A 19105-nucleotide genomic window follows, 5' to 3' on the forward strand; every position below is an offset into this window, starting at 1 on the left:
AGGATGTGAGGATTCTGACACTCCTTGTGGCCAGAGAAACAATCTTTACAATAATTAACTTGATTTCCAAATATTCACAATACAGGACCAGATTCTGGTCCTTCTGAAGTAAAAGCAATACTCCCACTGACTTCCAAGAAGCAGGATTGGACCTCAAAGGCTGCTTCTTTTGGAAATTATTTGAAAAAGGGAATGGACACACAAAACAAAGAGAGTTGACTGTGTATCACAATTCTCATTTATGGCCCGATTCCTTGCATAGTATTGACTGCAGTGAAAAGTGTGTGTGTGCAAGGAATGCAGAATCAGTTCCCCCTACACTTAATTTGCAATACAACCATTTAAATGCTCCCACAAGTCCTGATTTTTCAAACACCAGTATATCTACTGCACAATAGCCTAGAAAAATAATCTGTTAGGATCAGAGACTATATAATCTGGAATCCCAGATTCTATTTTCAACTCTATTTTATCACAAAGGTTGTGATACAGGGACTGTAATACAGTAGTTTTGAAGATTGCTTAGAGCATACCATAACATCTTTCCTTTTCATGTTAATCACATTGCCAACACAATTTACAATATACTTTAATTTTAAATGCAGTATAATGTACAAAGTAACAGGATAATCTTATACTCATTGTAAAACAATGTGTAATGTACAGGAAATGAGTTTTACTTAGTACACGCCACATTTTGAAACACATTTTGAGACAGCATTGGCAGCTTTAATGAAAATTGTTTTTATCGTGTCTATACACATGGAAGAGGGAATTCAAAAGAAGAGCTTGTCTAACAGACAGACTGCCCTGCAGTTTGGCTTATTAAAAAGGAGATTGTAAAAGCTATATAGGACAGCAGGAGATTTGGTTCATGTCTAATATTCCTTTAGCTCTGAAAAATCTATCTCAGAAGGCAATAAGGAGATAGATGTAGCTTTGACAATTTCACCACTCTCTGCTAATTCTAATACCTTTTGCTGTGAAACCATATTAACACACAGAAGACAGGCTTGTGCCCATCATTCTTCTGTTTCAAATTCTCAGTATTTGTTGGAAACACACAAATTTACTTGCACAAACTATTTCTGAAGGTTAATGTATGCATTTCAATTTAGCTTAATAAACATGTGAAAAAGAACACCCAGACAATTGCATCTTGGGAGATTTTTGTTTTGTCACCTTTCAGATTTTGGAGACAGCAAGAAATTTCTTGACCAGGAGTAAGAACGTGGTATTTCAGAGACTGAGGAGCAGTGGTCAGTGCAACCTCCAAAGTCTAAATGAGAAAGTTGCTTACTGGCCCAATTTTGGTGGACAGTGATAGGCCAGTAAAATATTTCAAACTGCTTGTATTAAATCCATCTAGTTAAGTTTCAAAATCTTGTTTTTTCTCAGTGGTAAAGGAATGTGCTCTGCCCTCTGCCTCTCTCCTCCCAAAAATTCTGATGTTCTCTATTTAATAATAAGTACTTCATAGGAGTAGCTGTCCCACTAAATATGTGATTTGGGGAATGTCTAAGGAGAAATCAAATTTAACAAAGCAGCACCAAATAATTCCTTCCTTTCTTTTTCATTTTGAGCAGCTGAGTCAGTTCAACATGGAAAATTACCAAGATACGCTTTAAATAACAGTTCATTTAGCAGACTCCCTTCTCTTAAAGTGTCAAAGCTATTTTTCAGTTACCAAGACAAGCACTTTTTTGGTATACTCCAGTATCAAAAAAGATAAATCTAGGAACTAAAAGCAGTTGTCTTAAAAATAACATAAAATTAAATAGTCAGCAGTAGTCCCCCTAATAGTTCAGATGTCGGAGGGTTTCCCCCTCGTTATTAAACTATTTCCATAAGTGTAGAGCTGTGGTTTTAAACCATGCCATTGGATGTCATGCCCAGCAGCTAAACAGCGATAGTGTCATTCTGCCACTCACGGATAAAGTTATGATGTCATAGATCAAAAGGAGGCTGCAGTGATAAGAACATAAATCAATAATCTGTTTGGCTATTTTTATTAATTAACCCTTACTGGTTAGCAGGAGCCAGCAGAGTCAAAGGGTGTATAACCCAGTAGGTGGGAACGGGCTTCCAGCAGCAATGTCCACACATTCCAGTATCTGCATTTATGTTTCTTTTTTAACAGGCTTTTTTTCAATAGTTAAGGGAGTTGTTTATGGAGAAGTAGTAAGAGATCTGACCTCCTCTGGAGAGTCCACTTCTGGGATGGCAGAAATAGTGCATTATTTCAGCCCTATGAAAGCTACCCTCAGATACAAAGATTGTTTACCTTATTCAAGTTCTTGCGGAACTCTAACACACAGATCTACTTGTTAGTAGTGAGGTGACCTCAAGACAGGCTGGGACTGTTGCCTGGAGCACATCTAGCTGTTCTACTTAATTGTTGCCAGAAACGTTTTTTTAGACCCCAGCATGTGTTCCCTGTATAGCTTTCCCCTGGTACCTGCACTGAAGCGGACTGGACAGGAACCAGTAGGGAGAAAATAAGTCTTGTGTGTGTGCATTACTATCAGAAGCAGCAATGAGCAAGCATGTGAATGAGCAGGATGGCGGGCTGGAAAGTAAGATACCTCAAATTGCTCACCACTACTGGGTAAGTCGCAGAGTTTAAAGACAATCATTCATGCCTGTGGCATAAGAATATACTGAGGTCTAGACTTAAAAATTATCATTGTCAGATGTTATCATCATTGTCAGTTATCACAGAGTAAATCACCTCTAACATATACAATTTATTCAATAAATTATTTCATGGGTTTGGGAAATTTTTGAGCATATTGAGATTTTCTATATATTTCAGAGTAACAGCCGTGTTAGTCTGTATTCGCAAAAAGAAAAGGAGTACTTGTGGCACCTTAGAGACTAACCAATTTATTTGAGCATGAGCTTTCGTGAGCTACATGAAGTGAGCTGTAGCTCACGAAAGCTCATGCTCAAATAAATTGGTTAGTCTCTAAGATGCCACAAGTACTCCTTTTCTTTCTATATATTGTTTTTCAAAATTATTTGATTTTTTTTCTGAATTTCATTTACTTTATGGCCCCAATCCTGAGTGACAGCAGACAAGCATTCCCCATAGCTCAGGAGCCAGCATGCAAAGATGGCTTTAGGTCACAATGGTGCTCCTCATGACCTGAACAATTCTGGAACAGACCAGTCCCCCAGCATAATTTAGAGCAGCCTAACTGCTCCTCACCACTTAATTTCATGCCTGAGGGGTGCTCTAAATTGCACCAACTGCTAATAGCCTCAGTGGACTATTACAGCAACTGAGTGAGATAATAAAAGTACCTGGCTAAGTCTCCTTTCCCTTGGACACACCCTCTGTGCCAGTTATTGGAAATGGGGTGGCAGAGGAGTTGCTATGGCAGCTCTACACAACCTGGGGTAAGTTATTCCATCTTTGGGGCAGACTTGAGCTAGAGAACTAGCACACAGCTGCCCTAATGTAGCCCATAAAGTACCCCATAACTTGACCCTTTCCACAAGCATTTGTGCAACTGTTGCACAAATGTTAATGGAAAGTGAACACAAAAGGGACCTGAACACCTTCAAAGCAATTTCCTTTCAAAACTCAAACAAGTTTGCAGAGCATTACACCATTCATCCTCCTTCTACTGACATCCACCTCAAATTATAACTAAAAAGCAAAAACATTACTTCACGTCGACAAAAAAAAAAAAAAAAAAGTATAAACTAATGTTAGACAAAAACAAGAATGTTATAGGCAGGATAATACACGGCACTAAAAAAAGATTATACTGCACCAGAGGGATATGCTGATTGCAAACATTATCAGGTAGGCTGAAAAGATATATTCTATTCTGGGGTTTGCTCTCTCTTTTCTAACATTTTTCATTGCTTGAAGAAAAAAGTTTTGAAACAAACATTTCACATTTTCTTTCTATCTGATACTAAAGACTGAAACAAAATTCTGCTCTTGTGTGTACACAAATATAGTCAATGGATTTAACTCAGAAAAGGAACTGTTCCTATATCTTTTTAAAGAAAATTACTTTCCTTCTATCCACGTGAATTTAATGCATTGAAATCTGTCAAACTGACAGCACTAGAGACTGCAGTCCTGTATATATACACCCAAGAGATGTACAACACAGGCTACAACAATGCATGCTTCCCCACACTGTCTTGCCAATGTGTCTCACCATTAGAGTACACCTGCTTTAGAAAGAAATTCAGTATCCAAACCCATTCAAATCTTTGCTCTCTGCTGAAACAGCCAACAATGGTGCCAAATGTTATGTTGGCGATTTTGATGTGGTCACCGGCCCACCAAGAACTGATCTGAGACCACAAAGGTTATTCCACACAAGTCACCCCATAACTATCAGATGGTAAGAATTTTCAGACAGGACTAGCTGTCATCAGCTAGAACCCACTATTTAGAAGTGATTGGCTCCGTTCCTATATACCTATGAGCCATCCAGTCCCCTTTATTTAACATTACATCTATATTTGTAAACAAAGCCATATGTTTTATTTTAGATGCATAATTAGTAAGAAATATACAATTTTATATGTAATATACATGTATATATGTAATATACATTCTATATACAAAGTGTTAATAAATAGCTATGTTAAAACAAATGGATGATATAAGACTAAAAAGGGGCACACATATTAAAACTTGTTTTACATTTTTCAGCCTCATTATATATTTGTTCTTCCTATTATTGGGCACATTTGCTAATTACATTATCAAATGTTGTCTTTAAATACTTTTCTGTAACTTAGATTTACCAAGATAGCAACACTTCTGATCAAAATTTCCTAATAAACAGTTTCTGAATGAGACGTGCTTTAAGTCTCCTGGCATAACGTCATTTACTTCTTATCTTCCATTTTCTGATATCAATAACTATTTTTTTAAATATTCCTACTCCTTTGCTAAAGTAATTGTTTATATTACCATAAGTTGGCTACTATGTTTAACATGTAAACTAGAACTGTCTGACATTTTGCACAGTAAATAGGCAACGAAAATGGTGATTTTACTCAGAACAGAAAGAATAGATAACTCTGTCACTTGTGTGTAAAGTTTAGACAGTTAAGTAATACAGATTTAAATTAAAAATGACAGATGCACTGGCTTGGAATATAATGGGTAGTGAAGTGAACCTTTATTCCTTTTAGCAGCTTATGGTTAACTCTTAAATGGACTAAATATTATACTCAATTTGAATTATATAACTATTCTGCAAAATACAATATACAGTTGATTACCATGCTCATATCAACAGTGTGCTTCTGGACTTGAGAATTTTTTGGCTTGGTCTAGAAATTTAGATGATCTTGTTTTAATGATAGATCATATGGGAGGGAAAATGCCCCAGATATTTCTCATGTGAGTTCTTTGATACAGAAGACTTCCTGTATTTGAAGATTACAATTAATTTAATTCTCTACTGACCAACATTTTATGAAACATTCACATGCTCCACTATCTTAAATCAAATCTGATCAGTCTTACATTTCATTGTAGAATTCACAGCTAGAGAGCCCCAATCCTGCTCCCATTGAAATAACCAGAAGTTTTGTCATGGACTTCAATGGGTGAAAGATTAAGCACTAAAATCCGTACTAAACTTTGATGAATAATACATACTTACGGCCAAATCTTGATTCAACAGGATTAATCCTGAGTAGATGAGCAGAATCTGACCCTTTATCATTGCCCTTTAATATATGTTGATCAAATAACCCATGCTTTCACATCAAACATGTAGGAAACATGCCAATTTCTGCATTTTTCTTATCTTTCAACATTAAGCATTTGAGATACACAAAGTCAAACACAATTGTCTGCCATATCCTGTAGCTTGCTGGAGAACTCTGAGGCAAAAAGGTTAGTATGTGCAGAGACTCTGGCTATGGATTGTTCTTCCATCACAGCACCACACCGTATCACTACCAAAGCATTCCAAATCCGTATTTGTGGAGCTACATCAATAGCTTTTTCAATTCAGTACACAAATAAATGCAGTGTATGTATCTGTGCTACACCAAAAAAGGAAACATTGATATCATTACCCCAGAATCAGATCTCAATTCCATCAACGTAACTGAGATCAGAATCAAATCAAAATATAACTTTGCTGAGCACAAAGCTGTCACCTCTAACTATAGTTCAGAATCTAGAGCAAGGGGTTTTTGTGTGCTATTGCCACACTTAAAGCCCTGTAGAATACACACTACATTTAGTATTAGTATTAAATGGACCTATCATCTAGTTTAAGATTCCATTTTCTGTGATGTATCATTCCGGGTTTTGATTCTACATCTGTAGCTGTAACTTCACTTGTATTTGCTCTAAAATGAATTTCATGCTTAGCTTGTTTTTCTTAATTAAACTTTCTTTAGCAGTCTCTAATATGTGCATTATTAAAACTCGTTAAGTCCTATTCATGCTTGCCTGTCACTTTTGACTTCACGTTCATATACTGGAGTGCTCTGTTGCTTTATAAAGGAAGAAAACTAAATAATAAATATGAGAACTTGAACGTTTTATGAGTGTCAGTATGAAAAAGTGGCTGCAAGGCCATAAGGTTTCACACAAAAAAACATTACAGCTAAAGCTAACTCGCTGACACATCTCTGATCTATAAAGTCTGCAGTAATGGTAGCAGTAAAGTGTTGTGCCACAGACTGAAGATTTTTCTCTCACATGAAATAGACATAGCAGAGACTATCTTTACTGTTGTAAAAAAATTAAAATAAAATTTCTCAAAAGCTTAGTGTATAATACTATTAAATGTCTGCAGTGATTTACTCTTTCCATCTGACTTCATGTTTAGCTCCTATTCTTCAGCTGGCTGTCCTGTTTTCCTTGTCCTTTGCTACCTGGGTGAAGAAAGATACCTAATTAAGTTACAGCAACCTAGTCTCAGGTCTTCTTATGATCATGTTGGCCATGATTCCTGCAATAAGAAATACTTTGAAACCAGGAAGCACCAGTTCTCTTCATACAACAATCTGAGGACTTTATTCTCCTCTCACACGAGGCGTAAAACAGGAGTAACTCCACTGACTTCAGTGACGTTACATTGGTGGGATCAAGAACTAAAAACATTCATTTTGTTTTATATTGTATTATTCCTCTTAAATGTGATTGTTATGGAGTTACACACTATTACTAATGTGTGGATGAATCCTATGGGAAAATGACATTTTCCACTTTCAGTTAAACAAATAAGCTTTTTTTTTATTATTATTTAAAGCATCTGTCATTAAAAAATGACTGGAATTCAACTCTTGCAGATTACCATATAACCAGCCATGTAAATATTGAGCTATTCTTTTCTAAATCACTTAAATGGACAATTCAAGTACAAAGTGCAATGCCAACCTGTTTCCCTCGTTAACGCGTTACAACCAGTTCAACAAGTATGCTAATACCATCTTTATGAAAGTGAATTTTGGAACATTTTTAGGAAATATTAAAAAAAAAAGTTTGCCCTTTACATTCATTGTTCAATTAAAGGAACTCAGATAACTTGAAATATAATCATCTTGCCCCCGCCCACAAACTGTGTCCCCCTACACCACTTCTGTGGTTTTAAATCACACATTCCCAATTTTAAAGATGGCTTTTCTTCCTTCTTTCTGTGTGAAACATCCAAGCAAACACCAATGGAAACTAACAGATTCAGAGGCTACAGTGAATACGAAAAGCATTATATACACAAAGGAAAGAAATTTTAAAAGTGGATAGGGTAATTCTCTAAACCAGGGGTGGGCAAACTACGGCCCGAGGCCGGGTCCGCCCCTCAGGGCTTTGGATTCGGCCCACGGGATTGCTCCCCAGGGTGCTGCAGGCGCCGCTCTCAGAAGTGGTCAGCACCACGTCCCTGGGGCCCCATGGGGAGGAGGGGCAGAGGGCTCCGTGCGTTGCCCTTGCCTCCAGGCACCGCCCCCCACAGCTCCCATTGGCCGGGAACAGGGAATTGCGGCCAATTAGAGCTTCGGGAGAGGTACCTGGAGGCGTGGCAAGGGCAGCACACGGAGCCCTGTGCTCCCCGCCTCCCCCAGGGGCCGCGCAGGGACGTGGCCCCAGTGCGCACCGCTGCCACCCTGGAGCCACTTTAGGTAAGCGGCGCTGGGCCGGAGCCCGAACCCCTCCTGCACCCCACCTCCCCAACTCCCTGCCTGCAGCTTGCACCCCTCCTGCACTCCAACCCCCTGCCCTGAGCCCCCGCCACACCCCGTACCCCCGTGCACCCCAACCCCTTGCCCTGAGCCCCCTGCCACACCCCGCACCCCCAACCCCTTGCCCTGAGCCCCCTGCCACACCCCTCCTGCACCCCAAAGCCCTGCTCTCCCTCCCACAGTCCACACCCCTCCTGCACCCCAACCCCCTTCCCTGAGCCCCCTCATATACCTCACATCCCTCCTCTGCCCCAACCCCCTGCCCTGAGCCTCCGCCACTCCCCACACCCCCATGCACCCCAACCCCCCGCCCTGAGCCCCCTCCCACACCCCACACTCCCTCCCACACCCCAACCCCCTGCCCTGCATACAATTTCCCCCCCAGATGTGGCCCTCGGCCCAAAAAGTTCGCCCACCCCTGCTCTAAACACTTTCATTCATAGTAACCTAACCTTTTACTTGTAACAGCAGTGGCAAAAAATGTTTAGACATAAGTCTGAGGCCAGATCCCCAAACCAGTGTGAATTGTTGTGGGTCCATTTTCACCGAGAATCCACCCCATGATTTTTACGTAGGCAATGTCCCTTTAACATTCTTTAGGTAAAAACTGATTTATTTTAGAGGTTGCACAGAAAAACAAAGCAACCCTAAACAAATACACCCATTACATCTCTGCATGAAATGTGACACACAGATAGCCATTAGTTAATCAATTGATAATCATGAAAAGCAAAGTCTTTTGGAAAACATATCGGTCTTCAGAGGCAGGTGTAAATACAAAGCTGAGTCACTAAGACGTCAGCAGGATTCTCACCTGTAATACCAATAGTGACTGGGGGAAGTTTAATGCCATCGCTTGTCACTAAAATTACAGGATGTGCTTTCAACATGCAATGTTTCCTGAAGTTTTCCCAACCAGCTCCCTCTTTCACTATCTGCTTTCTCCCTCTCTTTGATACAAGCTCTTCTGCAATAAATACCAACTCATCACAGTTAAAATGCATGTTCCCTTATATGTTTAAATGCATTTCTTCACAACAGACATACATGGAATACATTGATGTAAAAAAATACAAAAAACATTTAATCTTCAGCCAACATCTGAAGAATAAATATTTTTGTCTTCTATCTGCTACCCCTACGATTTTAGGGATGGTTAGGATACTGGTAAGTAATGGACATAGTACTAGATACCAGAACAGATTTTATTGCAATTATTCCTGCACGTACATTTTAAAAATATCTTCTGCAACACTTTCTAATGAGCATCTGGCAATGTGTGGCCTTTTCATTATCCACTTTCAGAGAATGACTGCATTATGCTCATCATTCTTTTTCAGTATTTAATTTTTAAATGATTTCCTTCCATGTGATTAAAAAAACCCACAAATACCGCAACAAACAAGTGATTCAAAGCAGGCTGGAGATCTTTAATACAGATCTATTAGTAGAGAATATATCTATTAATAAAGAAAGGGATGTCTACAAATTAAATTCATCTCTCAGCTGCTGCTGCTTCTCTCTTTCCCCCACTCCATTCTAACAATAGTGTAGTGTGTGCTTATGTATGAGTCAGTGGTTATGAAATATGCAAATTGATAAAAATAAAATAAGCACCATCCCCAAGTCTTTCCATCCACTTTCAAATGAATTTATCAAGCTCCTACTCAATCCTGCTCTTTAAATCACCCTCCTCAACAGACTGCTCCACCTCCAGCCATATAACCCTGAGCATGCCCACTTTGTTAAGAGGGTTAGCCAGGATATTATCTTTTTCCTATGAGGGGGTAAAAATATCCCAAAATCAGTTTCAGCCCAACCTTCTTGTTCATTTCCGCATAACAGTATTGTCATAAGCAGCCTGGATTGCCTTCACTAGCTTCCTTTCCTGATTCCATATGTCACCCAGAAGGGAGGTGTTCCACCAAATCCTGCTTCTCAGTACACTTTAGCATGATTATGTTCAGGCTCATCCTTTCTTCCAGTCACATTCTGCACGACATATCATAGAATAAGAGAATGCCTTTTTCCTTCATACATATCTACATTCTCCTCATCCTTTACTGCAAAAAGGCCATTAATTTAGAACATTACTTCAGTCTATTGCTTTCCTCTAAGAAAGCTGGTGACAGTCATCAAAGGTAGCTGAGGTGAGAAAGGAGTAAACTTTCTATCAGGGCAATACTCTGGAAAAAAAAAAAAAAGTTACAAGGCCAAAATTTTCAGAGGTGACTAACTCTGAGCTCCTAAATCCACACATAAAAATAAAAAGGAATAGATTGATTTTTCAGGTGCTGAGCCCACACAATTTTCACCAAAGCAGGCTACTTTAAATATGAATTTAGAAGCTTAGCTTTAGCTACCCAGATGTTAATATTGTAGCCCATGTTTTTAGGTGTACATGTGTTTCATGCATGTGGATAAGGTAAAAGGCCATCTTGCACCATTTATAAGGATTGTGCTATTTCATAAGTATCCTTTATTTGAATTAAGCACCAAGAAAAGAGTAAAAGGAAGTATGAAGAGCTCATAGTGTTCCTCGTTCACCAATAATCAATCTCTAAATACACTGAAATGCTCCTTCTGCAAAACAAAACAAAAACAAAATATAACAAGCAACCAGGTGTTTAGAAATCCCTGAAAATTTGTTTTCAGTACGTTCACAAATATATGTTTTCTAATGTGAATCACCTGTCCATACTTACTGGTACAGGCAGATACCTCAAATGCATCTGTATAAATGCAAATATCTTCAGTGAAAGGCACTGCCTGAAAAATGTTTGCTGAAATAACTTGCTTGAGTTCATGCTACAGGGAACGGTTTCATTTCAAATTCATGAGACATTTAAGTGTGCTAAAAACATGATATTTGATATATATTACAGGCACAAGATGTGTCCATTTTATATGAATGCATGTTAATGCCACAGTTCTTAAAACTAAAAAACAAACCAATCTTAAAAAAAAAAATCAAACTAAAAATATAACCCCTAAAAAAGGTCACTAAATTGAGAAGGGGGAAATGGTTTCTTCTGATCATGGTACCTGCTGCAGCAAGAATGCCACAGTTTACTCGACCTGTGTTTTGTTTAAATAAAACAATTATTCTAATGCAATCGCTTTGGAACCATATGCATCCTCAAAATGATATGGGATAAACACCCTTTCTCCTGATTCCAAGGTAACTTCTAGCTTTAATGAGAAGTCAATTAATATTAAGTAATCTGACTGATTGATTTTCATTAAACCTGCTGAAAATTGAGTTTGCTTCAGCAAATCAAGATAAGGCCCTAGTGCATTTTCCAGTGGAAGAGGAAGAAGGAGTCCTGAACACCCAGGATTCAGATGCAAGAAGATGTCTGAAGGGGAAAAAAAAAACAAAACCATCCTTCCATCAGGCACGGCAACCTAGCAGGAGGCACTGTATTGTCCTGATGCATCAGAAATGCAACTCGGGGTTGCACGATGCACACAACAGTTCAGTGCATGGGCAAAAATCAAGCTGGAACATCTACTTATTTAAAGAGGGAGGGGAGAATAAAGTTAGCCCTGGCTGCAGTAGGGAGAGCAATGCGTGCGGTTGCAAAGGAGAGGATCCAAACATATAGCGTACCCTACTTCTAGGTGATACGGCGCTGCCTTCTGTGCGTCTCTCTCTCTGTACGCGGCCAAATCCCCCTGCAAAGATTTCCCCAAGCAGCAGCAGGGCAAACACTGGGGCGATCCCTGCATCCGGCTCCTTCCAGGCATCGAGGCTTGCTCTTGTAAGTTACACAGGCAAAAAAATCTACCAGATAGGAATCAACCCCAAGCCCTGTCTTCCAGGCGAAGTTGCAGAAGCTAAAATGCCAGTCTTTTTGCACACACGCACGACTGTTTTGCTAGTCGGGAGAGAGGCAAACACTGACCGTTTGGCAGCTGTGCAAAATGCCTATGAACTCACTATCCCCCCACCCCTAAGCAGAGAAGCCCCTGATTGCATCCCCTTCGTATTGTAGCAGTAACAGATCCGCCCTCGCCACCCTAATAACAGAAACCGAGATTTAACCCCTCATGAAACACTCACACAGACAGACAAGGGCACCACATTGATTCGCCCGCCCGCCCGCCCGCCCCCAAATAATTCAAGGGGTCAATTTGCTATCCCATCGCACCGCAAACCCCACACCGTTGAAAAGCAGCAAAGTATTTACCAGTTCACAGTGGCTTTTTGCAATCACAGCTAAAACTGTCATTCGCTGGATTCGAGCCGTTATCCCCTTTTTAAAGCAGCTGTAACCCCCAGGTTTTTAAATCATCCCCCGGACACTTCCAAATGGCATCGATTTATATAATTTTTTTTCCCTCGCCCAAGATTGGGACGAAAAAATCCCCATCCGGAATTCATCATCCTGTGTAGCAAGCCACCTCCATTTAAATCCGACCATCAGGCAAGAAATAGAAATGATCAAACGTTACTTCTTTTCAGCTGCAATCAGATAATCCTACTAATCCAATAGATTTATCTTGATCTGAAATTGCCCTCCAGATGAATCCCCTTTGCTTGATGTCCAGTTGTGTGATTTCAGAGCACTGTTGGGTGACTGAAGGAGGTTGTGTGTGTGTTTCTTTTCTTTTCTTTTTTTTTAAAAAAAATCTTTTTTGGATCCTGGATGCGCTGCTCGCTAAAAAAAAAATGCCGAGAACCTTGGTTTTCCTCTATTACAGGTTTCAACTCCAAATTGCTGTTGGATGAAAAATAATACAAAGATACCCCTAGTGGTCAACAGCTGAATGGCAAGAGATCTTACTCCAAAAGACAGCCATCTGCTTACATAAGTTCAATTTTAGGAGGCTGTTCAGCCTTGTTAATTAACAATGTCTCTGGACAATGAATAACTTTAATAGTGCAAAGGCTACACAATAAATGACTTGATTTTAAAACTTTTTTTAAGTTTAAAAAGCTGTACTGGATTTTTACAAAGTATTCATTCCAAGGAAAAAAATTATGCACCTGCTTGTAATATATATATATATCTTTTGCATATACATAAGAATATTATTTCATGCAAACAATTTAGGTGCACATCACTTAATTTCAGGTTTGTACACATTCACACACAAATGTATGAAATTATGCAGATATAAGTTACATCTAAAAGAAAAAGTCTGCACAATATACATATTGTGTATATACAAGAATATTATTTCATATAAACATACATTGGTATGAAATAGTAGCTATTCAGACCCATTTTATTTGAAAAAATCACTATCTGGACATCATATATTTGTGACTATTTCCCTTCCATTGTTTTTGAAAGCTTTTTTTCGTTTTTGTTACTTTTTAAAATTGATTTTGCCTGCTTTGCATATTTAAATTCAGACATATGCTTTCCTCCTATTGAAATGTCATTTTTGCTACTGAGGCCACAGCAGGAGAATGAAAGGTGACCACTCAGGATGGATGAGTGGGACCAGTGGGGGAAGTAACCCTTTGGATTCTGAAATGCCAACATGTTAAAACATTAACCAGAAACACATGCTCAGAAGCTCCCAAGCATCCTGAGTTAAGCCTGTTTCAGAGAAGTCATTAACATCTCATGTTCTGTTAGCAGAGGCTCTCCCTTCTCTCTGTAACACTAAAAATTATAGTTTTTTAACAAATCTGTCTCATTTTAAAATATTGACATTAATCAAGCACAGCACACACATTCAAGATTCCAGTGTGCCTAAAGCTTCAGGGAAGATCTAAAGGTGCCCATAAATTTGATAAGCTTTTATTCTCCTTATCTGCACACAGGCCCCCCTGGAATTCAGTGGCAGATCTAATCTATATGTCTATGGCAAGGATGAGAGCATATGGTGGCAGTGCACAGTGAATTCTGTGGTATTTCTGCAGCACTGGAACCATTTTAACCTGTATGCATTTAACCTAGTATGCACCAATAACACAGAGTTCAGTTTCAAAGATTCATGGTCCTAGAAGCCCTCACAAACTGTGCAATTTAACTCTTTCACTACAGTTGAAAACACAGACGTTGCAGAATTGGTGGAGAAAAGCAAATCACATATTGCCCTGACTGTGAAATAAGATTTCTGTTGTATTCTTCTCAATGAGGCACTGGGAAAAAAAGTTTCAAACCCAGAAATAGATTCTGTGAACAAAGTTAATTTATGAATAGCAGCCAATCACATGCCACCAATTTGACCCAGGCCCAGATTTTTACAGGTATTTAGGAGTTGCTCTGTTCAGTCCTGCGACAGCTGATTTAGGAGCCTAAATCTCATTTTCAAAAATTTGATGACTTTCAATGAGACATAGGCCTTTTGAAAATGAAATTTAGTCTCCAAAATCAGTTAGGCATTGCAATTTTAAAATGTGGGCCTAAAACATCAAACAACCGAGAGCCAAAACACTATTATTATGGAAGTTGAAAAAAAAAAGGGGGGGGGAGCTAGTCTCTAATTGTTACTTTTAATATTTCTAGATTTTAACAAAATTGTTTAAAAATAGATATAGGAAAAACTGAAGATACCCAAGTGGGTGCCCATGGGTACCTACCAAACACCAGCCTATTTACTGACACTCTGAACTTAGGGAGGGCCAGCCAATAATGGTTCAACCTTTGGAGCACTGCCCCACTCAGAAATCCGAGAAAACAACATTAAAATGAAATAAATGCATCCTCCTCCCCATTCTGTGAGTTATTCATAACTGAGTTTTCCTTTTCTAGATCTCCAAAGGATGCATGTACCTTCTCCGGTGTCCCGCATACTGTGTAGTTAATATTCCTCCAGGACATTTCATAGAAGGAGCAACCAGATGGCAGGAGAGCACCTACATTTCACTGAACAGATCAGCAACCACCACAGAATTGTGTCACTTTAAAAAGTTGAGTAATGGATAGATGTGAGGCTAAGAAGGGTTGCTAAATCCTGGCATTTCTTCTTATACAATTTCTCAAAAATCTGCCCATTGTTCTCCATTCTCTGTGACAAAACCCCTGTTGAGACTCTGATTACTTACACCTCATCTACAGCAACCAGTCATCTCTGACCTGGTAGGCTCCCATCTGCCTCCTTCACAACTCCTCTTAGCCTGTTCAAAATTGGTGCTACAAAAACCATCTGCAAGTTTGCTGCTCTAGACACACCGAGCTCCTCTTCAAATCACTCCTTTGGCTTCCCCTCACAGTCTAGATGAAATTTGCCCCTGCCTTCAAAGCCTTCGCCAACTTATCTCCTACCTACTTCTCTGCTCTCATCTCTTTCCACAGCTTTCCCTACCATACTTCATTCCTTCCAAGTCATATGACTAACCACCCTTTTCTCCCAAGACACCCCATACATAGGGCCCTACCAAATTCACAGTCCATTTTGGTCAATTTCATGCTCATAGAATTTTAAACATTGTACATTTCATGATTTCAGATATTTAAATTTAAAATTTCAGTGTTGTAACTGTAGGGGTCCTGACCAAAAAGGGAGCTGGGGGCGGAGTCCACAAGGTTACTGTAAGGGGGTTGCGGTATTGCCATCCTTACTTCTGTGCTGCCTTCAGCTCTCTACAATAACTTTGCGACTCCTCCCATGACCCCCTTTGGGGTCTGGACCCCCCAGTTTGAGAAACTCTGGTCTCCCCCATGAAATCTGTATAGTATAGAGTAAAAGTACACAAAAAAACAGATTTCATGGGGGAGACCAGATTTTACAGTCCTTGCCATGTTTTTCATGGCCGTGAATTTGATAGGATCCTACCCATACACCTTGAACTCCCTCTCTGATCCACTTGGACATGCCTCCACCCTCTCTTCCTTCAAGGAGGCCTATAAACCCTAAATCACTTACACCCTTCCCAAGATGAGGCACTAACTAGCTTAATTTATTGACCAAAAATGTGCAGAAAAAGTCATCTCCATTCAAAACCTGCAGAATTACAAGTCACATATTTAACTATTCACCACTGCACAGATCAAAAGCTTTCCACTGCTTCCCTTCTCTCTCCATGGACTGTATATGATCTAAATTAATGTGTAGTTCTGGGGAGTTATATTCTCTGTATGGTATTATTAGCAGATTACACAAGATCATGTTTTTACAGCAGGTAAATCTAAGGAATTAACAACTTCACAGCACACACAAAGTCCTGGGAAAGGTGGCAATATAGAAGTTATTTTTAACTCTACCCTTAGGTCTGTACAGAAACCACTGAAAGTCTTTTATTCATTCAAATCTTGTTTTGTTTCTTTTATTTTAGGTTCTATCTTTTAGCTCTCCAATCCATATTCAGATTTTTTGATTGATTTTTCAGAACTTTTGCCTGCAGAACTTTTGTGTGTAACGCCAAAATATTATTGATGGGCAATTTTAAAATCCATATGAATGATGCATATGATAGATTTTCTCATCAATTCTTGTGACTATTGGACTTTGTATATATTAGTACATGTACATTAGTAAGAGTAAGGGATCATTGACATAATGTAATTAATTCACTTGCTTTGTGTCTATCTGAAATTACTTAGTATCATTACTTTTTTTTTTTGCTTCCTTTTTCACCTCTAATATCTTTTACACCTCAAATTTTTCCTTCTACTGATCAGTCTCACAGATGGATGTCCAGTCTAACTAGAAATTTGATTTCCATTAATTCCAGTGGGGTTTGCATCAGTCACTAAATTAAGGGCTTGTCTACATATGAAAATTAATCTGGAATAAGGTAGGGTGCAAATTTAAAGCAGATTAACTCTTCCTGATTAACTCCATGTGTGGATGCTTTTTTTCCCTGAATTAGGATGCATTATTCTGAATTAGCTTCATCCATGAAGAATTTTTATTCCAGAATAAGAACATCCATACATGGAGTTAATCAGGAAGAGTTAATCAGGCATAGCTATTCTGGAACAAATCGCTGTGCACACAAACCCTAAACTATTTTGTCCCTACTTCTGATCTGGTAAATCTGACTGGTGTTTGAGGAAATACATACAGCTGCAAATGTTTACAATAGAAATTCATGTATTAATCAGGAGAAAATAGCTCCCTTGATTAGGAGCATTCCAAATAGCTTTATCACATTCCTACTGTAAGGCATGAAGTTTGAAATACAAGTTGAGAGCAACTGTTTTATAGGTCTTCTTAGCATCTTGGAACTCCAAAATAATAAGACATTAGTATAGCCAAAGATTCTGGCTTCTTCAAAGGCAATTTATTGCTCAGATTATTTTTACAGGCGAGAAACATCCCATGCAACATCAATAAACTTCTTAATTAGGAAAGACCAGTTAAGCACTTGGCTTGTACTGACTTCCAGGTAGAATGCACACATTGTTCTGTTAAGCTTCCTAGATATGTCCTATCATTCCATTGCTTCTGAATGATAATAGGTGATGGCAGCACAATGGACAACTTGGAGGAACATCAGTGAAAATATAAAGATAATTTTTATGCCCTCTGTAGCAGTGTTTAATGTTTTGAAGGTATTTTTGAATAAAGATTTCAGCATTAAGAGATGTTTTAGTTTTCTGATCTCTCATTGCATCCAGTGGGGCTCTTTGAATTTTTCATTGCAGACATAAAAAATGTCCTCTTCAGTTATCCTTCTCAGATTTCATGAAATTAAAGCCCGACATTTAGCTCAGTTACATGTTTTCATGACCTAGTTCTAATCTGGTGGGTAAAGGAATGCCTGCCTATGTTTGGTCCAAATCTCCTGTACATTGCGAACCTCTCTTTTTCATTCTGAAATTTATAAAAAAAAACAAAAAACAAAACAACTGACCACATTAATTCTTTAGAAAAAGCATCTCTTTCCACTTGCAGGTAATTTGTCTAGCTATCAAGTTTTTTGATAGCAGGTTTTTTGAACATAGAGGGTCAAACTTAGCCCTAATGTAAGTGAATCCAACTTCTAATGAATATGGTCCATAGTTTTTAACTAAACTGCTGGAAAAATGTGATTACAGAAATTGAAAAAACGTGGGGTGAGGAGGGACCTCAAGAGGTCGTCGAGCCCAGCTCCTTACACTGAGGCAGGAACAACTAAACCTAGACTGTCCCTGACGAATGTTTGTCTAACCTGTCCTTAAAAACCTCCAGTGATGAGGATTCCACAACCTTCCTTTGAAGCCTATTCCAGTGCTTAACTATCCTTATACTTAGAAAGTTTTTCCTAATATGTAACCTAAATCTCCCTTGATTCAAATTAAGCCAATTACTTCTTGTCCTATCTTCAGTGGACACGGACAACACTTGTTCCCTATCCTATTTACAACAGCCCTTAACATATCTGGAGACTTATTAGTCTTCTACTCCAAGGCTAATCATGCCCAGTTTTTTCAATCATTCCTCACAGGTCAGGTTTTCTAAACCTTTTATCATTTTGAAGCTCTCCTCTGGACTGTCTCTGGTTTGTCCACATCTTTCCTAAAGTGTGGTGCCCAGAATTGGACACACTACTCCAGCTGAGGCCTCTCCAAAGCCGATTATCTCGAGACTATTACCTCCCATGTCTTACATATGACTTTTCTGTTAATACACCCAGCTTTTTTAGCAAGTGCATCATATTGTTGATTCATATTCAATTTGTGATCAACTATAATCTCCAGATCTTTTTCTGCAGTACTAATGCCTAGCCAGTTATTCCCCTTTTTGTAGATTTGCATTTGATTTATTTATTTATTTTTGGTAAGTGTAGTACTTTCCACTTATCTCTATTGAATTTCATCTTGTTGATTTCAGACCCATTCTCCAATTCAATGTAGGTACTCCATAGAGAGGGCAGCCAGTGACCAGATAAATGGCCTGGTAAAGGGCTTAAAAGGAGGTACTGGATAAAGGAACAGAACGGGGGAGGGGGTTGGGGACTCCTATGATTGGTATAGCAGGGAGCCAGCCCCGCCCCCCGACACCCCTGTTCTCATAGCCCTCCTTAATCCTC

General features: G+C 39.0%; 1 protein-coding gene across 22 annotated transcripts in view; it reads right to left on the reverse strand.

Moving 5' to 3' along the window:
- The window catches only part of NLGN1 (neuroligin 1), a 563945-nt gene that overhangs the window by 434169 nt on the left and 110671 nt on the right, over window positions 1-19105 (reverse strand). For 4 of the 22 annotated variants that reach the window (XM_037909043.2, XM_037909041.2, XM_043521787.1 and 1 more), the window contains exon 1: window positions 12378-13063. The exons of 5 other annotated variants lie outside the window; for them this stretch is intronic. The gene's annotated coding sequence lies outside the window, so the exon portion shown is untranslated. Of the gene's footprint in view, window positions 1-11797; window positions 12191-12377; window positions 13064-19105 lie in introns of those variants that run through there. 13 more of the 22 variants (XM_043521793.1, XM_043521785.1, XM_043521783.1 and 10 more) reach the window with 5 other exon arrangements.

Source organism: Chelonia mydas, chromosome 9 (genome assembly GCF_015237465.2).
Source record: "Chelonia mydas isolate rCheMyd1 chromosome 9, rCheMyd1.pri.v2, whole genome shotgun sequence".
NCBI classification, from domain to species: Eukaryota; Metazoa; Chordata; order Testudines; family Cheloniidae; genus Chelonia; species Chelonia mydas.